Raw genomic sequence first — 26,255 nt, 5'->3', positions numbered from 1 at the left:
TACGACCTTGTTTGAGCTGTGATTTTCACAACCACAAATTGTTCCATCCCCATATGGTGAGCCTCCTCTCCCCTTTAGCTCTGACAGCTCCTTAGACATCTTCCTCCTGGCTAAGGGCCCAAGAGGTGAGGAGAACTCTCCCGGGAGCCCACCCTCTCCCCTGAGCCCTTTCTCTGCTAATCACACCAGCCACAGCTGAACCCCAGTCTCTTTAGGGGCCAATTGAGGCTGTCGGCAGCTTTCATTTCATCCTCTCACTTATTTAATAAGTTGAGGGGGGCAGAATTGGGGTATCTCCCTAGCTGACTGCCAATTACCAGTCCTGTTTCTGGAGGCAAAAAAGTTCCCCCTTAGTTTGTCTGGAATGAGTTCCACCTGGACCTGTTCACCACCTGAGCTGGTTTAGGGAAATCCCCAACCCCCAGACCCTGACAGCCCAGTGACTTCTCCAGGCCAAAAAGACTGGGTTTAATTGGATCTGCGTCCTCAGACCCAGGTGAATGACTACATGCAGATCCCTAGAGACCTCCAAATCACAGACTCTTAGGTCTTGCCCCATGGTTCTTCTTTTCGTACATTTGGCAAACTTATGAATACTATCAGCATGTTTCAGGGAATGAGAAGGTTTAAGACAGTATTGAGCCGGTCAGCAGTGGCCACACCACAGACACTGCTGTAACAGGAACGAGTCTCCGTGCTGCAGTTGCATGGTACTGTTGGCTGCCCTGACTGAATTTGGGATGTTCTTGAGATAAAGACGCCTTGTGTTGCATCCACACACCATCCTGGCTTTAAGCTCTGCTCACTCCTGTCTCCCTGTAGCCATGCCCTTTTGTATACTGGGCCTGCCACTGCTGCCATGAGAGCATGGGCCCTTGTTGTGCTGCGTGGGGCACCGCTTGAGCTCCGCTGGCATGCATAGAGCCCACCTCCTCTTAGTGACATTTGTCCCCTTTAAGGGCATCTTGGGTTCCACTTGAAAGCCTGTAGGAGACGGACCTCGCCATCCCACCGCTCTGTGTGGAGGGGCCCCGGTGCAGGAGCTGGAGTCGCCCCCCGACCCTGACCCCCAGCACACAGTGCCCAGTCCTCCTTTGCCTGAGACGCCCCCACGCTGCCTTATAGGTAGAGGGTTTCCTCAATGGAGACGGAGCCTACAAAGCTCAGTACTCCTTGGGTCCTGGACTCCTCAGACTCTGCATGTTGAGGATATTTCCCCAGAAAAATTGACATGACTCACATACATTGTGGAGAAGGCAATGGCACCCCACTCCAGTACTCTCGCCTGGAAAATCCCATGGACAGAGAAGCCTAGAAGGCTGCAGTCCATGAGGTTGCTGAGAGTCGGACACGACTGAGCGACTTCACTTTCACTTTTCACTTTCATGCATTGGAGAAGGAAATGGCAACCCACGCCAGTGTTCTTGCCTGGAGAATCCCAGGGACGGGGGAGCCTGGTGAGCTGCCATCTATGGGGTCACACAGAGTCGGACACGACTGAAGCGACTTAGCAGCAGCACGTGCATTGAGATGTGTCCTGTGCCTTCAGGAGGATTTCTGCCCATTCTTGAGGTTAGAAGGACCCCTGGTCCCAAGCCCCTCAGCACATGGAGAAACTGGGTCCCGAGAAAAGAGTAGGGGGTGTTTGATGAGCCTGGGAGCCAGGTTCCCCCTGTACTCTGGCCACCAGGCGGGTCAGTGTCTCCATAGACCGCCGCATGGGGGTACACGCCTCCGGTTGCGTTTGTGCTGTCACAGCCTGGGTGACAGTCTGCCTTTCGAGAACTCACGGGGCACTTGCACTGGATGTGCGTCAGTAGGTGAGGAGGATGTGAAAATGGGAGGGATGGTTTCTCAGGCAAAGTGAAGGCCTCTGGCTGCACAGGGGCTGCTGCTTAGTTCCTCACGGGGCTGCCCTGTCTCGCCGCCTGTGTCCACCGTCCATGTCCTCCCAGTGTGGAGAATGGGAGCGCTAGGGATGAACCCCCAGCCCCTGGAGCCGCGTCAGCTAAGGGGACTTATGGACATTTTTTGGCAGATGGCTGGGCCTGGAAGAAGGCTACAGTGGAACTTTAAGATCTGGGAAATCTGCAGAGTTGAGGCCAAATCCAAGTCTTCCGGTCCTTCTCATTAACCCTTTACCGTGACTGACTGAGACTGGGGACATTCTCTGAAGCCAGGCTGCTCCAGCTAGCCACAGCCAGGTTTCAGGCTCCCTCTCAGTTGAAGCAGACTTGTTTGCAGACTGGGCTGTCTTCTTCCCCATGAGAGCCGGTGTTCTGTGGCGAAGTCAGTAAGAGGGGGTAGTCACGGAGGAGCCTCCTGGTTCTGTCACTGACAGGCTGTTATGTCAGGAAAGCCCTTCCTCCCCGTGTGCCCATTTCTCTCACTTGGTTCTGAGGGTGTGGGGGTACCAGACTGGGGGAGCACAGTGTAGCATGGGAGAAAAACAGCACCAGCCAAACCCCAGCTTGTCCCTTTGCAGCCACTGGAGTATGGAGAGGTGGCCAGCCTCCTGGGGTGGGGTGAGCGTCTGTCTCTGCACCTGGCTTGCTGGATGTTCAGTCAGAACTCATCCAGAGGCAGGGGTTTCAAAGCCATATTTTTATGTTAAACTCCTGTCTTGTTGAATGAATGGTTCCATGAAGCTCGTAAATTAATTTTTTATTGCCATGTGCTAACTCCCAGTTCCTATCAGTCACACAGTATTCCAGCTCCTTTTGCACTTGGCAACCTGAGAGGCTCCAGGGAAGCACGGGACTGTCCCTGTCCCCCAGGAAGCTTGTTGTTAGCGGTGATGAGAAGATGTGGAGTGTGATTAGTGGGGGGGTCTCTCTGGTCATCCTGTGCCTGCTCACCAGAGAACAGAGAAGAGTCCCTGAGGTGGCTGGGCCCCTGGGAATGCTTCCCGGAGGAGGCAGGCACCATCTGAACTGACAGCAAGGGGCAGGGCAGGCAGCGGCACAACCAGACCTGCTGTCCTTGAGGCCCAAAGGAAGGTGGGCCGTCAGAGCAGGACGGACGCTGTCGCCTCCAGAGAAGACTGACACGAGGCCAGTCCGTCTTGTCTGGAGTTTTTGCCTGAGTGGATGAGAGGTGTTGGTTTGGGGGATGTCTCTGAGGCTTGATTAGGTATCTCGTGTGTCTCACCGAGCCCATCACAGGGCTTCACACCTGCAAAATAGACGTTTCCGCATTGTAAGCTGAGAATACTGAGACTTGACTGAGCTGGGGTGTAAACTTTAGATCTTTCTACTCTAAACCCCAGGCCCTTGACAGAGCGCTAACGGTGCCATTGTGTAACCTGTGGTCTGTGAACAGTGGTCCTGCCACGCTGGGGACCTGCTCCTGGGCTTCTGCCTTGTTTTGGTCCCCTGGTCAGGACTCAGAGACCACAGAGCCCAGCACCAAGGCCTTCCAGGTTGTCTAAACCTGCTGTGAAGCTCCTGCTGGGTAGGCTTCGGTGCTCTCTGAACTTTCCCTTTCCTTGACACCGTGCCCTTTCTGGGTACCTGGAGACATCGTTATCCCATTTGTAGTGTCTGCTTCATTTTCTTTTACCCTGACAATAGGACCTCATATGCTGTGCAGTGAGGTGTCCACAGCACAGTCGTCCCTGGTTTTGCTCTATGCTGAGCACCACTATTGGCTTAGCTGAGCCTTAGAGAAGTGATACGCCAGAAAGCTTGGCTCCCTGGCCTCAGTCCCTCTGACAGATTAGACAGTAGTCCTAGAGCCGCTGACAGCCCCCCATCTGTCCCCTCCCCATTCCACCCACCTGCCCCCCCCACCCCTGCCAGGGCTGGCATGTTGATATCTTTAATGAAAAGCCAGCTGTCTAGTATGTAAAACAAATGAAAATGACTCATTTTGAAGCTAATCCTGCTTAGAACGAGAGGCTAGCCCTCTGTGACCCTGAGATTACCCTGCCTCTGAGCTTCCCCAGAATGATATGCTGGAAATGAATAACCTGAGCCTCGATGCGCTTATCCATAAAATGGAGATAATTCCTACATGATCCTTTGCCTGAACAAAAGGAAGCTTTGCATATCAGGCCTTGCACGATGTCTAGTTTTTTCACAAACATCATTAACTGCAGTGCTAAGACCACCAGCTAGGACGTTGGGAGAGCTTAGGTAAGGGTGAATTCTTGGCTTCCCACCCAATGACACCACGATTTGAGTATGCCAGTCAGGTGACTATTTTCTGATAAATACATGAGAGGCAGAGAGGAATAGAGAGAACCAGAGTTTCTGTTTGAATCCCAGTCAACCCTTTACATCTTTTTGGATTTTATTTCAAATCCTAAAAGGTGATTCTGTTAAAGTGCTGCACTCAATATGCCAGCAAGTTTTGGTAAACTCAGCATTGGTCACAGGACTGGAAAAGGTAAGTTTTCTCTCCAGTCCCAAAGAAGGGCAATGCCAAAGAATGCTCAAACTACTGCACAGTTGCACTCACTACACACACTAGCAAAGTGCTCACAGTCCTTCAGGTTAGGCTTCAATAGTACGGGAACCGAGAACTTGCAGATGGATTTAGAAAAGGCAGAGGAACCAGAGATCAAATTGCCAACATTTATTGGATCATAGAAGAAGCTAGAGAATTCCAGAAAAACATCTACTTCTTCATTGACTACATTAAAGCCTTTGACTATGTAGATCACAACCAACTGTGAAAAATTCTTAAAAAGATGGGAATACCAGACCACCTTACCTGCCTCCTGCGAAGCCTGTATGCAGGTCAAGAAAAAACAATTAGGACTGGACATGGAACAACACACTGGTTCAAAAATGGGAAAGGAGTATGTCAAGGCTGTATATTGTCACCCTGCTTATTAACTTATATGCAGAGTACATCATGCAAAATGCTGGTCTGGATGAAGCACAAGCTGGAATCAAGATTGCCAGAAGAAATATCAATAACCTTAGATACACAGATGACACCACCCTTCTGGCAGAAAGCGAAGAGGAACTAAAGAGCCTCTTGATGAAAGTGAAAGAGGAGAGTGAAAAAGCTGGCTTAAAACTCAGTGTTCAAAAAATGAAGATCATGGCATCCGGTCCCATCACTTCATGGCAAATAGATGGGGAGAAAATGGAAGCGGTGACAGACTTTATTTTCTTGGGCTCCAGAAGCACTGTGGACCGTGCCTGTAGCCATGAAATTAAAAGATGCTTGCTCCTTGAAAGAAATGCAATGACAAACCTAGACAGCATATTGAAAAGCAGAGCCATTACTTTCCCTACGAAGGTCCATATAGTCAAAGCTGCGGTTTTCCAGGAGTCATGTACGGGTGTGAGAGCTGGCCATTAATAAAGACTGAGCACCGAAGAATTGATGCCTTCAAACCTTGGTGCTGGAGAAGACTCTTGAGAGTCCCTTAGCCAGAAAGAAGATCAAACCAGTCAACCCTAGAGGAAATCAACTCAATATTCATTGCAAGGACTGATGCTGAAGCTGAAGCTCCAACACTTTGGCTACCTAATGGAAGAGCTAACACATTGGAAAAGACCCTGATGCTGGGGAAGATTAAAGGCAGGAGGAGAAGGGGATGACAGAGGATGAGATGGTTGGGTGGCCTCACCGACTCGATGGACGTGAGTTTGATCAAACTCTGGGAATGGTGGAGGACAGGGAAGCCTGGCGTGCTGCTGTCCATGGGGTCGCAAAGAGTTGGACACAACTGAGCAACTAAACAACAACCACCCTTCACCAACCATTTCACCTTTTACAACTTGGTATGTAACCTCTTGAGACTAAAATCCCTCGTCTGTAGGGAGAGCCTTTTTCATGGATAGATGTGTCTGTAGAGTGTTGTGAGGACTGTGGCTCAGTGTTCCCCGCTCACCTTAGCAGCCCAGAGCAAGGACTCTTGTGTTTCAGATTTCTAGGTCCCTGGACTTCAAAAATCCACCTTTAGGCCTGAGCAGGTTGAAAAGTGCTAAGGATACCTTTGCCACCATCTGGCTGCCCTTGGGGCAAAGGCGTGGCCATGGAAAGCTAGCCCCCACCCCCTCAACCACCACCCTGCCTGCCCTTATTCTTAAATCTCCGTTCTGAAAACATAGAAAGTTGCCAAATTAAGCTTTGACTCCAGATGAGTTATAGAGAGAAAGATAACTAATAAGGTAGAGAGCTTCCTCCATGCCCCACTGCTGGGGGCATGCCCCACTCACCCCTCGCAGCTGACCCCAGAGGGCAAATAGCTTCCCCGTTTGTTAGGAGGGAAAAAAAGATTTGGATAATGTAAGTGACTAAGGTGAAAGTGCCGAGTGAAAGTGTAGCTGTGGCTCCCAGATAGTTTTCAATCCTGTGATTGCCAGACTTAGATGTTTTGAAGGAGAGTAGAGTTTAAAAGCTGAGAAGTCGAGGTAGGAGATGGAAGACAACTTTTTTAACCACTCCCACTTACTTTTCATTATCATTTCATCAAAGAAGTGACATTTTGACCAAAGTAGGAAGGCTATACCTTTTAGGATAAAGGGTAATCATCTATTTACCCGGCTGTTCCCAGTCTGTGAGCTGAGGACTAGGGGAGGGCATTGGCTGTGTGAGCCCGTTCTGTCCCCAGCCCCATGGCTGCCTGCTCCCATCTCTTCTTTACCCAGCTTTTGTTCTCCAGCCTGCTGATGGCCTTAATGGGAGCAGTTTGGTTCCTCAGCTTCCTTGGACAGACCAGACAACTGCTTGGCTGGCAGAGAAACCTGCCAGAAGGCTGCTCGCTGCCTGGCTGGCACCACATCCCCTTTGTGCTCTGGACCTCAGACCCATGCAGAGGTACTTCAGCCAAGCCTTCCACAAGCCTTTTCTGAGTGAATCTGTTTATAGGTGAAGGGATTAAATGGCTTTTAAACTCTACTTAAGCTCTTCTTGTCTCTCTAGGGAGGGATTCTACATGTAATAAAAAGCAGGAGCTTTGGAGTGAGACAGACCTAGGTTCAACCCTTTTCTCTGCCACTTATTAGCCATGCAGGTCTTCTCTCTGAACTTTCATTTCCCTGTCTCTGAAACTGGGGCCACAACAGCTCCCACGTAGTATGGTGGTTGAGTGAGAAGAGGCAATAGATGTAAAACATGTGTGTCCAGTGAGTGGGAAGCAGTGTAAGAGGGTTGACAGCCTTACTAAGTTGTTACCTATGAAAGTGGCCTACATTAATATGTCATAGAACATGCCTGGTACATAATCAGTGCTGACCAAGTGATTGCTGTTACGATCATTATAGAGAAATAAGGAAGTCGGATGTGCTGGGGGAACTTAGTTCTAGAGCTAACATAAAAAAGGGAAGAATTTGCCATCACCTTCCTGGGCCCCTTACCCCCAGGAGACATCTCAAATACAGACTGTTAGAGCCACTGATGGAGCCAGCTCGGGAAGCACTAAAAGGAGGCTTGTAGCAGAAAGGCTCTGGGCTGTGAGGCTGGAGAAGAGGGGCTGAGGGCTGGTCCTGCTGCACTGCTGTGGGGCAGGTGGCTCCGTCTCTGGGTCTGTAGCCTTGTTAACTCCTCACAGGTGAGCTCATCAGGCAGGTGGGAGACGGGAGTGCACTGCCAGTGGCACCTCACCTGCAGGCCAGCCACGTCACCAGTTTCCACTGTGCTCAGAGGGATGGCTTCGCCTACTTGGAGGGCTCTACTATGGTCAGAAGTCAGTGTTCCAGCTGAAACGGACAAGGCAAGCCGTGACTGATGCCGAGAACCAGGCACTCGGAGCGGAGGTGTGGCACCTGCTAGGAGGAATGCCGAGGGCCCCCCTCTGGGCTGCTCCTGGCTGGGGCCAAACCATTCCTGTTCCAGGAGGGCCTGCTGCTGCTTTACCTCAACCCATGTGGTCTGAGCCCTTCCCACTCCAGGCTGTAGGGAACCCCACCCCTGCTCTCTTCCAGGGAGGTTGCAGCCATGGGCTCCCTGGGGAAGGTACACCTTCTCTCATGGGAGATGGAGAAGAATGCAAAGCCAGCGTTCTCTCTGGAAGAAAGGGTCGTATTTTTCTTGTCCCTGCCCACTGGGCAGAAGCAGGCAGACCTGTGGATTGTCCTGAGATGTCCTACCAGGAGGGCCAGTGCCAAAGCTGGAGGGAGCATGGAGGAGCCTGTGGAAATGTCAGCCGTGTCCTGGCAAGGGACCCAGTGGTTACAGCAGTCATTATGCCGGTGTCTCCAGCACTCTCACGAAGTGCTGGGCACATGGTTTGACCTTCTTCAGGCACATTGTGTTCTGCTGGTTTCTTATGTAAAAGAGACTTCTGGCTTCTGAATTTCCCTGCCGGCACTGCTTTTCAGCTGCTGTGGGCCACCTTCCTGTTGTGACTGATGGTCATCCGTTTGAGGTTGTCCTCAGCTTGGGTCCAGCCAGGGGAGGGAGGAAAGCAATGTTGAAAAGGACATCATTGATTCCAAAGATTATGTCAGCATGACCATACCGCTTCGCAGGCCTTTCTTGTATCTCACAAGGGCTTAATGTCTTAGATGGTGAAGTTCCCCCCAAGCCTTCCCTCCCCCATCTTCCGGTTGCTCTGCTTCATCTACTGGCAGCAGCAGGGAGAAGGCACTCGGCCTGCTGAGTGGAGCTAGAACTGGGGATGGCTGCAGGACCATCCCAGGATGTGCTTGCGATGACTGTATTTTTCCAAGTCAAAAACTGGCGTACAAGACCCACCAGTGGAGGTTTGTTGAGGGGGATTAATAGGCAAAGCAACAGAAGCAGCAGAAAAGAAGGCTGGGGCGAAGAGGTCCCAGCGTCTCCTTCTGAGATCATATACTTCTCCAGTGCCTTTATCATCCATTCTCACTTGACTCCACACAGGGACCCCAGGTCACGCCTCCCCTGTGCAGTGGAGGAAGGGTCCCACAGTCTGGTCTCTCATCTGAAGGTGTGGAAGGTTCTCCACCATCCACTGTGTGTGGAGGAGGTCAGAGAAGAGCCTGGGTCTGGGCTCCGGGATCCCTCACTACTCTAGGGACCTTTCCCAGGGATCTTTCTTATTCATCCAAGGACATGGTTTTTCCCACTAAAAAGTACAGTGTGACAGTGTGATGTGTACTCAGTATCAAAAATACAGAGGGAGAGAGGAGGAAGAGGAAAATCCACCCATGACAAGTGCGTTTCGATGTATTTTGATGTGTTTTCTTGCCAGATTTCTTATAGTTGGAGGTTTTTGTCTTTTACGTAGCTGTGATCACACTGTGCATTACAGAACTTCATAGCCTTTTTCTTCCCACTTAACCCATGGAAATGCTTCTGCCACGCTTTGTTTAGAATGCCACACAGTTTTCTCATTTCCTCTGTAATGTGTCATTGCGTAGATGGATCGTTTGCTTCAATCTCTCATTTTTGGATTTGCGGTTATTGCTTCAATTTAAATACTGCTTCTGTGGACATCTTTATTCATAAAGGCTTTTTCATATTTAGTATATTCAGTTAAACTTGATTTCCAGAAGTGGAATTATAGGGTCTAAATACATTTGAAGCTCTGAAAACGTTGCCAAATTGCTTTCTAGAAGGCTTTGTCATACTCTTCCAGTGGCATGCGTGTCCTTGCCATGGTTCGCCTGGCTGGAGGCAGTTAGGATGGATCAGTGGCCGAGGGCCATGGCCTCTTAGCCTGACACATTCATAATTTCTGGTTGGGGGCAAATGGCCGGGAGAGGATGGGCTCATCAAGGAGTCGGGTCCTGCCATAGGCCAGGTACTTCACAGTCGTTATTTCACTCAAACCTCAAAAAAGAGCCCCCATTTCACAGAAGAGGAAAGGAAGGCTGACCTGGAGAAGTAAATTGTCCAATATCACCATATCCTGCCGCCTCCAGTGAGGACTAGCCAGGCATCTCCCCGGGACCTGAGGATTACAGTGTGCTCTGAGTGTACAGATGTCAGGTAATGGGGGGAGGCGGTGGGGCTGGGATGGGACGCCGTGTTGTCAGACTGCACCAGCTCACGGAGCCTTGAAGCCAGTGGAGGAGTCAAGCACCCTGGGTAAGGCTGGTCTGATTCGGTCGTTCAGATGGGCACTTAAAACTGATGAGACCATGGGTTGCCACGGAACACTACTGACCTGGGTGGCCCGCCTGCCAGGCTTAGGCTATACTTAGCTCTTTTCAGGCTCAGACTGGGAAAGTAGCACTGGGCAGGGTGGGACCCGCCCAGAGATAGTCTCTGCAGGTTGTTGTATTCTAGGCCTCCCCTAGAACAGGTTCCTGAAGCATAGGCCACTGGTCTTGCCATTTCCAGATAGCTAGTAATAGTACGGCTAGGCACTGCTGTAAGCTTTCCATGTATTAGTTTATTTGGATCTTGTAATAACCTGTGATGTGGTACAGTGACCAGACCAAAGAACCAGACGACTCAGATTTGCTCACAGTCAAGTGGCAGAGCCTGTGGACTGGGCTGCAGTTCTGGCTCCAGCCTCCTTCCTAAGCACGGCAGTGTCCTGAGCACAGGGCCCAGCGGGTGGCTGGGAGACACTGCTGCTGCCTGTGGGACTCTGGCCTTCCTTATGACCCGGGCGGGTAGCCTAGTGCAGGTTCTCAGAGCCCTGAGCCTCACTTTTCTTGTCCCTGAAATGGGATGAGAGGGTTGCTGTGAACGTTCAGGGCAGCCTGATTAGTCACAGAGGGAAGGAGGGGGTGGGGGGGATGAGGGATCTTGGCTGCCACGGTTCGGGGACAGATGACTAGGATGCTGTTCATCTTCTCTGGAGAGGGTGGGGAAGCCAGGAGAGAGAGACTCAAATTTGTAGCCAGGGCCTCACATGTGGATTTCCAGCCGGAGCCTGCCCCTCAGGCAGTGAGGCGACCCGACGTGTGATGCTTAGCCTGCATCACAGCTGATCTGGAAAGGTGGGGGTAGCGTGTCCGGGACCTGGTGGCTGTAGTGAGGCTGGATTCACTCCCGAGAGTGAAACCAACTCCCGCACCCCGCCCCTGCACAGCTCCTGAATTCATCTGGGTTGGGTGCTGGCACCTAGGGAGGCATCTGGAGCTTGGAGGGCACCCACACCTACTGACCCACGTCCACTCTCCCTGCCTTCTGTCTTTCAGGTTGACCCTCGGGACCCACAGTCTCATCATGTCTCGCACAGAATTCAGCAGAGGGCACAGGTGGTGGCTTGGCCGGTTGGTGATCTCCTGACAGCTGGGTCTCCAGCAATGTGAAGCTTTCATTTGGGTTTTCCCCCTCCTCTTACTTTTGCTTTATTTTTTATTTTTTTGTCTCCCCCCCCCCCTTTTTTTTTTTAATTTAAACGATTAAGACTTCAGAAGAGCAGGAAGTTATGCTGTGGACAGGCACCACTTTCTTTAAAGAAACTCAATATGGACAAAGCATATGTATAAATTTCACTTTTAATTTTTATAAGGGGTTAGGGAGGTATTTTGTTTTTGTCCTTTATTTTCCCTGTCTTCTTTCTTTTACCCATCTCTTAGTTCTGCTTATAACACCTCACTTCCCCAGAGAAGGCCTACTCCTCCGTGGAGAATTTGGGGACCTCTCCTGGATCAGGGGCATGAGGACAGAAGGAGGCCTCTGTGCCACCTCCCCACCAGGTGCAGGAACTGCTGGACTCCCTGGTGGGCTGCTCCTGGTTGGCCCTTGGGCCTTGGAGATGACCAGAGGCCAAGAACCACCTAGGAGGGGAAGACCCAAGCTTGGCCAGGAGAACTCAAGAAAGAAGATCCCTCTTTGGAGTTTGTCTTCTTTAAGCGGTTGGAAATCCAGAGTCACACCAGGACTTACTACTGCCCTTCATAACCAGGGGGTTCTGACAAGGGAGGGCCAGAAGGTGACCATCGCTTACTCCCCGGTAATTGAGCTGCCAGCCCACCCCAGCTCTACAAGCCTATCTTTCTGTCAGTGATCTTCCTCCCAGACGATGATTCCCTGGGAAAAAATGTCGTGCCAAACCTCTGCCTAGGATACAGCAGGGTCTTCAGCGGGCATCTGTCATTCCTGTGAAGTCAGCACCTACCACCTCCTGCCTTCAGGATCATCATCTACCCCGATGTGGCCGCCAGATGTCCAGGGTGTCAGAGGCCCCTGCGACCCAGTTGTGAGCATTGCCGTAAGAACAGGGTGTCCTAAACCGGCTGTTATCTCCTTACAGTGCAGCGGGTGCCCTGTGAGCCAGGCCCGTGCTGTCGTATATGGTGACAATACCGAGCGTCGTCTCCCTCCCCGCAGAGACTTCCTGTTAGGTGCCCACCCTCCATGTAAATGTGTCTGATGGGAAAGGATGGACCTGGCTGAGCGGGTGGACCACAGCCATCAGCTGTCTGTGGGCTTGGTGGCCGTGACTTCCGACCCCACCTCCAGTGTCTGTCTGTGTAGCCTTTCTTCCGCTCTCCATCGACGCTCTCGCAGCCTCACTCTTGAAGAGGCTTTGGAAGAGGCATGTCTTTTGAAGAGGCGTGTCCTCTCCCCTTGCCAGGAGGAGAGCTGTTCCTCTTGCCCCGTACCCAGAAGCCCCTTCAGCTGCTCCACAGGCTTCTCACCCCAGAACAGCAAGGCGAGGAAGGGAAAAGGAATTCTTCTTTTGTGTTTATCTTTATTGTTGTTTTCTCTAAACCAGCGTAGAATGGATAGGTGGAGATGTTGGAGGGCATTTTAAGTTGGTATGTGACCAAGGGGGGCTTCCCCCCAGAGCCACAGTCCTTCCACCCTGGGAGTTTGGAAGAGACCAGCACAGCATCAGCCCAGATTTGCAAACTCAGCAGTATGTTTGCTCACATTCTTTCCGCCTTTTCTCAAGGCTTCCTCCTCCTGGGCAGATGGCTGGCTGGCTGTGGTTAGCAGGATCCGGCAAGGAGGCAGGTGGTGACCAGGCCCCTCACTCCCCTGGGGATATGCTGAGCTGCAGCTGGAAGAGCGCATCCCCTAATTGCAGTCAGTGCCCCTTCTCCGCCCCACCTCCCTGCCCTCCCTTGGGGGCAGCTGTCTATCCATGAGCACATGGGAAGCAGTCCCTAGACTCGGCACCCCCACCTCTCCCTGGCCATAGCCCACACTCTGAAATCCTAGTGAGGGTTCAAGTCTAACCGGATAGTTACCTTTTGCTTATCTTTCCCTTCTGCCCTCCCCAGGTGTCTTAGCTCTGAGTAAGGTCCCCGGTGGCCATTCCTTGTGGGTGAGGTGGGTGGCCTCGGTCAGGTAGCAGTGTCCACGTACCTTTGTCTTGCAGGACTCCCAGCCCATCGTCGCCTGGTGGCAGGACCTCCTTCCCTAGCTCCTGAGGCCCAGCGTGTTAGCCCCAAGTGCCTGTCTTTCCCCCTCCCCTGCTCTCCACTTCGTCTGCCTCGGGCGCCCAGCAGCCAGTGGAAGGCTGGCTCTCCCTGGGTGGCTGCCCGTCCCTCCGCCACTCTGCATCCCTTCCCACTGGGGTCGGCCACCTGCCTCTTCCTGCCTCTTCACCTGGGTCTCGGGCTTGGCAGCTGCCCTGGGGCACATCATCTCAGCACCACCAACTTACCAGTCCTGTGCAAGTTGTAGAAATCTCCAGTCCTAAAATAACAGTCGGTTATTCTCCTGGGATCGGTGGAAAGGAGAGTCTTTGGAGGGAGGATCTGAGCGTCATTCTCCCTCAGTGAGAGGAATCAACAAGACAGATCATAGTGCCTTATTCCATTGCCCTCTCCGCCAGGCCGTCTGGCTTAGTACATGGCTTCTGTCTCCCTATCCGTGTCCATCTGTCCCTTAAACTCACTCCCACACACAGATAGCCACATGGGAGGATGGTTTCCCCGCAACCTCCCCATCCCTTCCTCAGAGCTGTAGCCAGCCATGTGTCCCCCACCCACCACAGGGCACCACTAGCAGCTTCGCCAAGGGCAGAGCTGTGCTGCAGATGGGTGTGCGCTCTGCCCTCCTCCCCAGCAGGTCCCCGCCTCTTCCCTCCAGCCAGGAGGATGCGTGTCTCTTTCTTCTAGGCCTTCAAGGCCGGCTCCATCTGACCCCCTCCTGGGCATGGGGACTAAGGCCATGGACCTTAGCCTCCTCTCATCCAGAGGCACTGGGTCAAAAGCGGAATTCTTTCCCCTAACCCGCTGTGATTCGTGCCCCCATGGTTGTCTTTCTGAGGGATTGTATTCAATGTTTACTTAAGAAATAACCTGTTTACAGCTGGAGGAGAAACGTGCCCGTTGCTGGGTGGAGATTTGACTCTCTGTACGGCTCCTGGCCTCCTTTGTGGCACTGCCCATGGTGACCCCAGAGCGAATGAAGGCAGGGGGCCGGGCCGGGGTACAGGCCCCACAACCCCTCTGCCCCTGACCCTGCGGTGCTAAGACCACTTGCCACCTTCCTCACAGCCTTCATTCCCCGCCTCTCATTCCCTTCCTCCAAGATCTCTCTCTTTAACATATCAGTTATTTCCTAGAAAACCAGTGTTTGGAGCAATAAGATTTTTTTTTTTTTTTTTGCTTGAGTCCTTTTCTAAAAAAAGGAAAAGAGCAGACATTGTGGGAATCTTCTTTCTCTTTCTGCTGTTGCTGTTTACCTTTTTAGAAGACAGCTCTAACTTGGATGGATATCTGGGTTTCAGCCTCAGGTTATCCTTAGGAAGCTTGGAGAGGTAGGATCAGGCCTCCACCCCCTAACTCTCTGCTCCTGCTGCCAGGCTCCCAGACCTGCCCACCAAGTGCGTGCCCACCTTTGCTCCTCTGTGCCGACCTCTCCCTGCCTGTCTGGGCTATGCCTCTCAGTGGGGTTTTTAGGTTCTTGCCCCTTCCCCATCCTGGGCCTGGGCAGGGGGCCCAGCTGCTGGAGTCTCCAAGATCTGGTGACCTGAGAAGAGCTGAGTTGTGTGGCTCCAGGCTCCAGACCCCTGGCTTGGGGCTGAGGCGCAGCCTTAGGGACAGCGTGGGCCATTTCCGATCCTGCCCTGCCAGGCTTTAATGGCCAAGCCATCTGGAGAGAAGGCGTTGGGAGTGGAGCACCAGGATGTGTCATGAGGTTGGCTAATGTCAGCACGCATAGTCGAGGGCTGAGTCCACTGCCAGTGGCTCCCGGAGTCCCTAAGATTGGGAGGTAAACAGGAAGGAGACCCCTGCATCTTTTTCCCTGAGAGGCTTCAGGAGGAAGGGAGTCCATTTAGGGACATTTTAAAGAAGCCTTTGTTCTCCAGGTGCCTCTTTCCATCAGCGCAGGGAGGATGTTGGAGTGATTTACATTCGTGTGGGGCCAGCTTGGGTGCAAGGCAGGTTTTAACCCAGGCACAAGGTTAGTTTCAAAGACTAGTTAATCTATTTTCTTTGTTTTCTTTTTTTTTTTTTTGCACAGAAGCTGGTAATCTAGGACCTACGTGTGAACAACTTTATATATGAATATTTTTTGTACTTGGTTTACTTGGGTTGGTATGATACATTATATTTAAGTTCCTTGAACACTGTGGATCCCCCTAATGTGTATGAATGACTGAGGCTTTGTAAATTAAGGGACGTTTGTGTGAATAAAGTTATTTGATGGGGTCAAAGAAGCCATATGTGATTTGAAAAGGCGTGCTTTGTGGTTTTGTCATCTCCTGTGCAGAGGAGCTTGTGTGGGTCCTGGTGGGTGAGCGGCAAGAGAAAAGGATGCTCGGCTGCTTGGTGAGAAAATGCCTGGTGGCCTTGAGTGGTCCTCCTCCCACTCCACACATGGGCCCAGAAGCCACACCAGGCTTGCTGTTCTCTCCCCAGGGGTCCCAGGCTTTGCCAGTTGCCCAGACATCAAGAGGTGCTTCCTTCCAGCCCCAGCTCTGTGATTCCGCAAGTTCTGCCCCTAGGAACTTTTAGTGTAGAAATGAGAGGAGTCTCCCAACCCTGGCTACAAGGGGAAGAGGACTTTCTTGGAAAGCTCAGCTGGGAGCTGGCCACTCAGAGGAGCAGGGCAGAACAGCCCTGTGGGGGTAGCACCCCTATGTGGAGAGCATTGGTTGGCCTTGGCAGTTCTGGGGAAGGGAAGAATGAGCATACAGCCCATCGCCTTCTGCCTGGCGCAAAGAGCCGTTCCACAAAGAGTGAGGACTGGCATTAAAAGTCAGGTGCTTGGTTACCAGCATGGTGTGTGTGCCCCTCTGTTGAGAAAACTAAAGCCCAGAGAAATCCAGGCTGCGGGCTGAATGCTTGGTGAACAGGAAAAGCCACATGCCACGTGTTGGCTGGGACAGGTGTCAGCCGGGCTGCGTGTCCCTTCCTCTTCAGTGACAGTGGTGATAAACTACCTTCAGAGCAGCTGAGGGCTCCGTAAGAACATAGTCCTGGGCCTGGCATTTAGAAGGCTCTCAAAAAATGGTTCTATACTTTCCTTTTCCCAAAGAGACAGAGTTGGGATTCTCTGGGAGTCTGTTGAACTCCGGACCCTGACTCCTGGTACTGCAGTGTCTGTGAAGCTTAAAAATCTGGAAAGAATTGGTGTTTGACATGGGACCCACGACTGAGACTTTTCCTGAGGAGATCTGGTAAGCCCAGGAGTCACAGAGCTGCAGGACAGAGTCAGGACTCTGGAATGTGGGTTTAGAGGAAGAGATAAGACAGGCTCCCCGCCTAATCTGAAAGTGAGCGGGCTGCATTCCAGGCCCAAGCCTTGGTGTCCAGCAGCTGCTGGGGATGAAGCTTCTAGCAAAGGACACTTCTGTGCTTACCCTGGAGCTTGAAGAAGAACCCTCAAGCATTCTGTTTTTGTTTTTGTTTTAAATAACTACTGAGATAATTCACCCTTTTGAAGGGTACATGGCTGTGGTTTTTAGTATATTCAGTTATGCAGCCATCACCTCTTAATTTCAGAACATTTTTATCACCTTGAAGAAGAAACTCATACCCACCTGCTGTCATCTTTTCCAAGCACACTCCTCACACTGCCCCCCCCCCCCCCCCCCCACCACACACACACCCCCTCCAGCCCTAGGCAACCACCAATCTGCCTTCGTGTCCGTGGATTTGCCTCTTTGGATATTCAGTATAAATGGGATCACATATTAGGTGGCCTCTTGTGTCTGGCTTGTTTCACTTCATGATGTTTTCAAGGCTCATCCCTGTTACTTGCATATACCGGGGTTTCCTTCCTCTATTGCTCAATAGTATTCCATTGTATGGAAATACCACATTTTAGATTTTATCTATCCACTCACCAATTGGTTGACGTTTGGATTGTTTCCAATATAATGATACAATGAAGATTGGTGTACAAGTTTTTTACATGGACCTGTGTTTTTAATACTCTTGGGCACATACACATCTGGCACTAGACTGCATCCAATGGTAACAGCACGGTTTTTGAGGATCTGCCTAACTGTTCTCCAAAAGGATATACTAACACAACACTAAATCAATTTTTTAAAAAAGAAGGTGCACCATTTTACATTCCCACCAGCGATATCAGAGGGTTTCACTTTCTCCACTTCCTTTCCCACACTTGTTACTGTCTATTTTGCAGTCATCTTGGGAGTTAAGAGATGTCTACACCCCTATACCGCTAATGGTGGACAAGGGAGAATAGTGAATAGCTACTTTAGATTCCTATGCAGTCACTACTCCAGCAGGCATGGGGGCCAGAGTTCAGAGAACACTAACTGGCTCTGCTGTTTGTTGGCTCCTTGACCCTGAGGCAGATCACCTTTCTGACTTGACTTCCTCATCTGCAAAGTAGTAAACATCCCCTTCATGTGAGAGTTGGCAAGCCTGAAAGTTTTCATGGTGGTCACTCCGGAGCATTTCTTTCTCTACCCGTCTCCCAGGCACTGGGTTCATTAGAACTAGGATCAAAGTGGAGGGGCTTTGAGAGGCTCACTGTGTGTCGGGTGTGGGTGTGAGTGCTGAATCTGGGCACACCACTAGGACATGGGGTCTCTGGAGGGGGTGGATCTGGGTGCCCTTCACCCATGAAGGAGAGGTCGCACATCCACGCCCGCACTGCCCATCCCCTTCCGCCCTGCTTCCACATGTCCCTCCAACTCCAGCCTCTGGCTCAGTCATTCGGTAAATAGATGCTCCAGCCACCAGCTTGTTGCTTGTGAACCAAGTGGGGCCTGTGGGCCAGGAGCCTCACATCCAGGGGAGGAAGGACTGAGAGAAGACAGGTGCGTCGTGGCATGCCTGGCCTGAGAGAGATGGACATTCTGGGGCTATGGAGTGGTTGTGGTGGAGACATGCTGGACGAGGTAAGGCCTGATGCCACACTTGGTCCAACCTGTGGTCTGACCCGAGCCCACAGGTCTCTCCAGGCCACACTGCAGTCCCCAGCCCACAGTGCCCTGACAGGCTGCAGCGGGCAGAGCACCCAGCCTTTGTTAGCCTTTCATCTTGGAGAGTTGCAGCATCTTCCTGCTACCCAGGAGGTCTTTGCGTCATATCCCACCCTGAGGACCCAAAGGAGAGATTGTGGCATTGAGACCCACTGCTTGATCCAGCCTTTGCATGGCAGATTTCCCTTTAAATCATCAAAATAGGTCATGGCACAAACCCTCTGAGCTCCCACTGCACTCATGAGATCACCCAGACCCTCTCCTTGGCCTGTCAGGCCCTTCTCCATCATCCTCCCTAGACCCTTTTGCTACCAGCACCCCTCAAGGCTCTCCTGTCTAGCCATCTCAGCCTCACTGCTCTCCTAGAAGCACACACAGGACATTTCCATTTCAAGGCCTTTAACTTGCTATTCCTGCTGCCTGGAAGGCATCGCTTCATTGCTCTAGTTAGGTCTCTGCTCATGCCCTTGAGAGAGCTCTCCTGGTCCCCTTATCTAAAGAAAAACCCCATCACTATCTCAAGCCCTTTAACCTGCTTGCTTTTTCCTTATAGAACTTAACCACTAGCAGAAAGTTTTATGTGTTACACACATGTATAATATTACAAGCGTGTGTGAATGTATATAAATACATTAAACAGGACCCAACACGGCCCATAGTTGGTGTTCACTACATGTTTATTAGGCTTCCCAAGTGGCACTAGTGGTAACCCCAATGCAAGAGACATAAGAGACGTAAGTTCGAACCCTGGGTCAGGAAGATCCCCTGGAGGAGGGCATGGCAACCCACTCCAGTATTCTTGCCTGGAGAACCCATAGACAGAGGAGCCTGGTGGGCTACAGTCCATGGGGTCAGAAAGAGTGGGACATGACAGAAGCAACTTAGCATGCACATGTTTATGAAGTAGATGGATGAGGGCACATTGTACCTGCAGGAACATGGCCCCATGGGAGGAACCTGCTCAGGGGCCTGCAGGGTAGGGCAGGCCCCAGCACATGAACCAAGGCTCCTGAGCCTGGCCACCCTTGTGGCTTGGCCTGCAACTCCTGTCTGCTCCTGAGGTTTAGTCACAGTCTACCCATTCCCACCAGGGCCTGAGAAGTAGGGGGGAGAAAAGCTATTTGAGAAGGAATCACCAGTTGTGGATGATGATACTAATTTAATCTGAAGCTTTTTCTGTCAAAGGCCAAGAGGTAAATACTTTAGGCTTTGCAGGCCCTGGGCCCTATCACTGCCACTCAGCTTCCCCATCTTCCTGCACAAGCAGCCACACACAGTATGTAATCAGGTGAGTGTGGCTCTGAATCAATCAGACTTTGGTCATGGACACTGAAATTTGGATTTCACATGATTTCCACTACAGTGTCACAAAATATTATTTTTCTTCAACTATTTAAAAATGTAAAACCGCATATCCAGAGCAGTCTACAGCTGGACATGGAGCAGACTGCATGGCCTGGAACTGATGGGTCCAGCTCGGACTTGTGTCCCTGGGTCACGTGTTATGTCCACAAGGGTGAGTGAGAGGTCATGTAGGGTGATGGGGGAGAACCAGGCCCAGAGGCTCTGCTTCATCGCTAGCTGGTCTGTTGGCTGCAGCTCTGGGTGTGGAGGAGAAAAGGAGAGTGAGTGCAGGGCGATGAACATATGTTCTCGAATCTAGAAAAGTATGAAATACAATTGGAACAGGAGTCCAGAAACCTGCACCCACATCCAGTGTGGCCTCTTGCCAGCAGCAGGATGTGGCCAGTTCTCTCCTCTCTGGGTTGAATAGTATGGTGGATTCTGGGGCCAAACAGAAACATTAGGATAATCACTTTAGCGCTGACAGTCTTGTGACCATGATGTATCATTCTCTGAGCCTCTGTTTTCTCATCTGTAAAATGGCAATAGTATCATTACCCACTTCATAGATTTTTCTGAGGACTAATGATAGTGCATGTATACTCCGTAGTATAGTGCCTGGCATGCAGTAAATTAGCCATAAATAATATATATTGATAATATTTTTTAAAGAGGAGAAACATCCTCTAAGGTGCTTCTCAAAAAAAAGGGAGGGGGCTCAAAGTTCAAATGCCAGTAAGCAATGCTCCCCTCCATGTCCTAATGCACCGTAAAGGCTCTGAGAAGTCCTGTTTCTCAAGCTTCGCAGATCATCAGTGCTTCCACATCGAATGCCGATAACATTTCCTGACACCAGTGTTCTGGGAAGATGCTTTGAAGCCCACTTTGAGAGATGCTAAACAAGAATATCTTTGCAGCTCTTAGATCCTAATTCCCTGTCCAGGGACTTTAGCCATCCCATCCTGTTTCACATGGGGCCAGAATCACTTCCCTCCTGCAAAAGACTCCAATAATTGCTTCTGCTTGGTCTACTGGTTCCTTGAGGGCAGATCAGAATATGAGGAATTTAATAACCATGGTCTGGGTACCCTGCCAAAATGCTGCAGGCCCCCAGCTCAGACAACTCAAATGTCGTGAGAACACAGAGAACAGTTCCCCCTACCCCCCGCCAGCAGACCAAAGCCACTGCCAAAGCCCTCAAATTCCTGCTCCCCATGTTGGCAAAGCCCCGCCGCCCTCCAGCTAGTGTTTACCCAGTTTGATGAGCATTTAGCGTTCTGCTGGGAGGCACCTGTAGTTCTTGGGGCCGCACACAGGCCCTGCCATGAGACCGGCTAGTTCAAACCAGCTGGCTCTGCCTCCTTAAGGACTCAATTTCCCCATGAGTAACTGGAGGTGACAGCTGCACCTGTGTCTCAGAGGTTTCAGTATGGCTGCCTAAACAGGAGACCCCGGGCAGCTGAAACAAACAATGGGGGATGTGCAGTCCAGGGCTATGGTGCTGATGATATGAAGTCATTAGGGTTCCCATCTCCTGTTGACTTCCTGCTGCAACACCTTCCACAAGTAGCTTCCCAGTCAGGTTCATCTTTAAGGTCACTTTCCAGTCCAGGAAGCTGGCTGGAGCTTCAGGCATTGTCTCCTCATCCCAAGAGATAGCAAAGAGGGAGGGAGGAAAAGAGCTCGCCCTTCCTTCTCTGGAGGCTTCCCTGAAGTCCCACGTCACGACTTACATCTCACTGACTTGGCAACTTAGCACAGGGCCACATCTGCTGCCAAGGAGGCTGGGACAAGAGACAGGCAGTGGACCTGTCACTAAGGTTGAGGGAATACTGGGTCCTGGGTAGGCAAGTACTGAGGATGCCTCTGGCTCATCTAATAAAGGTAAGGTATTATCATTATTGGGCTTCCCTGGTGGCTCAGATGGTAAAGAATTCACCTGCAGTGCAGGAGACATAAGAGACATGGGTTCAGTCCCAGGATGGGGAAGATCTTCTGGAGAAGGAAATGGCAACCCACTCCAGTATTCTTACCTGGAGAATTCCACAGACAGGGGAGCCTGGTGGGTTACAGTCCATGGGGTTGCAAAGAGTCAGACCGACTGAGCGACTAACACATACACAAACACACACACACATTATCATTATTAATAACAGTGCTGCAGATCTGGGCTCAAAAAGAAGAGAAAAAACAAATTAGCCAGAAGAGATACAGGGCACCTTATTCAGAGCTGGGAGAGTGGCCACCTGTGTGGTGCAATCAGGGGAACTACCCAGTGCTGGGTATTTAGTCAATAGTTACGTATCCACTGCTATTCTGGGACTGAGGATAGAGAAGAAATGGCTGAAGAGGCAGTATTTTATGATAATTAAGAATGGGGTCTGAAATACACTTTCTGGGTAGAGTCCCAGGTCTGCCACTTCCTGTGTGATCCTGGGCAACTTACTTAACCTCTCTGAGCTTCATTGTCTTCACCTTTAAGTTAGAGAATATAATAAACACCATCGCAAGATTATTCTGAGAGTTCAATGAATTAATACACATAAAGTGCTTTGAACACTGAATAAGAAGCACTGGGATCTCTTGAGTGGGTCGTGAAGTGCCTCAACACCTACTTGGCTTTCTTCCTGCTGCCTAGATCAGATCATTCATTGAACAGCCACTCTGCTGGGCACTGCAGATTCAAAGATGAAATCCATCTCAACCTGATTCCCTCATCACAGGGATGTTCCTGTGCCTCCAACTGTGCACCACACCGACCGTCCTGACGGTGGCTAGGCAGAGGTGCGGGGTCAGGGGAGGGGTGCACAGAGGACATATTCTGAGAACTTTGGTCCAGGCAAGACGGATCCAAGGGGCTAAGAGACTTGGGGTTGGCCCCAGGCCAGGTGGGATGCAGCCTGTCCACGTCTGTGTCTCATAGTTCTGGGCAGGCAGTCAGGCCTGCGGACAGGACCCAGGGGACAAGGCCACCCAGTTCCAACACAAAAGTCATCCTCTGTTTTCCTAGGTTATCAGATAAGCAGTAATCTGAGGACAAAAGGTGATCAGCCGTGGGTGCTGTGGAGCAGAGCTAGTTGCCTTCACCTCAGAGCCTTGCCAGTTTCCTTTTCTCAGGACTCCAGACTCAATTCCCAGGGCAGTTTCTATGACCATTTCTCTCCACCCAACCCTATTCTTGAGACTGTCACACACCCTCCCCAGCCAGCTTCGGGGAGTGGTTAAAACAGTGAGCTCTGACCACCTTTGTCAGGTATTAATTAATTGCCTCTCGGTTCTAAATGTTCTTTCAGTATGTGCTCTATGGTAAGCAACAGAATTCCTTTAAGTACTTCTCTTTTAAGGTTACCGTGAATTTAAGCTCTCAGTAGAAGACTCTGGAGGGACATGGCAGGAGGAAAAGTCTTCCTGCCATTCCCAGCTCAGGGCAGGAGGTGAATTCCAACTCCAGCCGAGGGCTCAGAATGCGGTCCGCATGTGACTCCAGCCGAGGGCACAGAATGCGGTCCGCATGTGACTGCAGCCTCGGCCCATCGATAACCTGTCCAGAGCCCTCTTGAAACCACGGCCCCTTCATGGTCTGTGCACATTTGCCTCTGGCCTGGATTTTACAGACCCAGTAGTGGCCCCTCCACAAGCCTATGTACAGCCCAGGTGGTCTGAAGGCCATCTGCCCTGCTGGTGCCCAGTCTCCCACGGCCCATGATACTGTTGGCCAAAGGCCTGATGTCCACCCCGTTCAAATCCTGGGTCAGGAAGATCTGCTGGAGAAGGGATAGGCTTTTACCCACTCCAGTCTTCTTGGGCTTCCCTGGTGGCTCAGCTGGTAAAGAATCTGCCTGCAATACAGAGACCTGGGTTCGATTCCTGAGTTGGGAAGATCCCCTGGAGGAGGGAAAGGCTACCCACTCCAGTATTCTGGCCTGGAGAATTCCATGGACTGTATAGGCCATGGGGTCACAAAGAATCAGACACGACCCAGCAACTTGACTTTTCCCTTCCCCCACATGTATCCACTCTGGAGCGATGCCTATGACTTGCCCAGAAATTTCAGACCAGCTCCAGCTGGCTAAACCATCAAACTTCTCTGCTCTCTGGTGACTGAACTACACCTTTTCCAACACTGTCTAAACACCATCCAAGTTTGTCCTTCCTTGGAAATTTATGAAAAAATTACCACTAACATCATTCTTAATGGTAAAGGACAGAATGCTTTCCCCCTAAGATCAGAACAAGGAAAGATATCCACTCTTAACATTCAACACTGTACTGGAGTTTTTAGTCAGTGCAAAGAGGTTCTTTAAAACTTAAAAAAAAAAAAAAAGGCATAAGATTAGAAAGAAGTAAAACTCTTAATTAGCATGTGACATTTATATAGAAGATCCAATGGAATCTAAAATTGAGTTTAGCAAAGTTCCAGGATACAAGATCAATATACAACAATCAATTGCATTTCTGTATACTAGCAATGAATAATTGAAAATTGAAATAGAAAAGTATGCCGTCTACAGTATCATCAAAAAATATGAATGACTTAGGGACAAAACACAAGAAAGACTTGTACAGTGAACACTAGAAAACTGCCGAAAGAAAGATCTACAAGTGGAGAGATATAGGCCGCTTTTCTGTATTTGTAGCTTCTACATTTGCGGATTCACATGTTCTGTAAGTTCATTTGTGACCCCAAGTCAGTGGGGCCAGTGCTGCTGCAGATTTGCAGGCTGCCCAGGACTGCATGACACGCATGTTCCCAGCTGAGGTCAACGAGGTGACGCTCTGCCTTCTTGTTGCAGACCCTCAGCAACTGTCCTTTTCACAGCCTATATGAAGCTATGTTTTCCCATTTGTACTTTTTGTTGGTAATTTTAAAATAATCCCCCACGCATAGTGGGGAAAGGCTGTCTGGTGCTTTTCTGTGCAAGAAGTCTGGGAGGTGCCTTTTTGCAAAAACTTGTTATGTCAGATAAACTTCATTCAGGCCTGAGTTATAATGTTGGCTGTGAATTCATTGTTAATAAATCATCAGAAGATATGACAAAAGACATCTTTTAACAGAAACACACATACAGCAAGTTTACTTATTGATCAGTTGACAAAAATGTGCTTAGACACTCACAGGACCTAACCCTGTATTTCCCCTGGGAGTAATGGCTCAGATTCACCAATTTAGTGTTCATGGAGATTGTATAGACAATAACTACTGGGAATAAAGAGACTCAACTGTATTGGTTGGTACATGGGTCAAGCACTCAATATTAAGATGGCAATTTGCCCCACATTGATTTATAGATTCAAGGCAATTCCAATAAAAATCCCAGCAGAATTTTCTATAGAAACTGACAAGCTGATTTTAAAATTCATATGGAAAGACATAAAATGGTCTAAAGAGATTTGACAGAAAACAAAGTTAGAAGGCTAACACTATGTGATTTCAAGAATTATTATGAAGCTGCAGTAATCAGAACAGTATGGTACTGGCAAAAATATAGACATGTAAATAAGTATTAATAGAATAGAGTCCAAACATAGACCCACACATATTTGAACAACTGATCTCTGACAAAGTTATGAAGCCAGTGCCATGGAGAAAGGATAGCCTTTTAAACAAATGGTGCTGGAAGAACTGGATAAACATCAAAAACAAATTTAAAAAAAACTTCCATGTATTCCTCACACTATGCACAAAATTTAACTCGAAATAAATCATAACCTTAAAGGTGAAATATGAAATGATAAAAATTCTGGTAGAAAACAGGAATATCTTTGTAATCTATGGTAGGCTAGGGAAATAGCTCTTAAAAGACATGCCACCAACTATATACAGAATCTAGAAAAATGGTACTGATGAACCTATTTGCAGGGCAGGAATAGAGACTGGGGGTGGCTGCTGTGGCTGACTGCTACAAGTCCATGGACGTATGGACCCAGAGGGGAAAGTAGAGAGTGAGATGAATTGGGAAAGTAGCATCGAAACCTATACACTACCATGTGTAAAATAGAAAGCTAGTGGAAAGTTGCTGTATGACACAGGGAGCTCAGCCTGTGCTCTGCGATGGCCTAGAGGGGTGGGATGGAGGGGTCGGAGGGAGGCTCAAGAGGGAGGGGTATAAGTATATTTATGGCTGATTTGGGTTATTGTACGGCAAGAGCCAACACAATATTGTAAAGCAATTATCCTCCAATTAAAAAAAAATGCCTCCAAAAGTGCAATTCATAAAAGACCAAATGGATGAATTGAACTATATCAAAAGATAAAACTTCTGCATTTTAAGAGACAGAAGAGAAAGAAGACAAAACAGACTGGGGAGAAAATTTTTACAAAGCATTTATTTAATAAAGGACTGGTATCTGGAATATTTCAAGAACTCTCAAAACTGAACAGTAAGAAAGCGAACAGTCTAATAAAAAATTGGCCAGAGATTTGAAAAGACATTTAACAAGAGAAAATAAGTGACAAATAGCACATGAAAAGATACACAACATCACTTGTCATTAATAAAAGTCCAATGAGATAATCACTATACAACTAACACAGTGGCTAAAATTAAAGCCTGACCATAGCCATCTCGGTGGGTAGGCGGAGGAACTGGAAGTCGTATACACTGAAAGGAACGGAAAATGGTATCACCTCCTTGGAAATGCTTTTGATAGTTACTTAAGAATTAAACATAAACCGCCTATAAGATTAAGCTATTCCACT

The 26,255-nt window shown here is 49.8% G+C and overlaps 1 protein-coding gene across 1 annotated transcript in view; it reads left to right on the top strand.

The window, feature by feature from the left end:
- Positions 1 to 11,257, top strand: part of STK35 (serine/threonine kinase 35) — a 37,467-nt gene extending 26,210 nt beyond the window's left edge. Inside the window, exon 4 of the mRNA XM_052650781.1 lies at positions 11,040 to 11,257. The gene's annotated coding sequence lies outside the window, so the exon portion shown is untranslated. The remainder of the gene's footprint in view (positions 1 to 11,039) is intronic.
- Positions 11,258 to 26,255: the final 14,998 nt, after the last annotated feature.

This window comes from Budorcas taxicolor, chromosome 13 (assembly GCF_023091745.1).
Source record: "Budorcas taxicolor isolate Tak-1 chromosome 13, Takin1.1, whole genome shotgun sequence".
In the NCBI taxonomy this organism is placed as follows: Eukaryota; Metazoa; Chordata; class Mammalia; order Artiodactyla; family Bovidae; genus Budorcas; species Budorcas taxicolor.
Note: the sequence above shows the minus strand (reverse complement) of the source record. Positions and strands in the feature narration are given on the sequence as shown.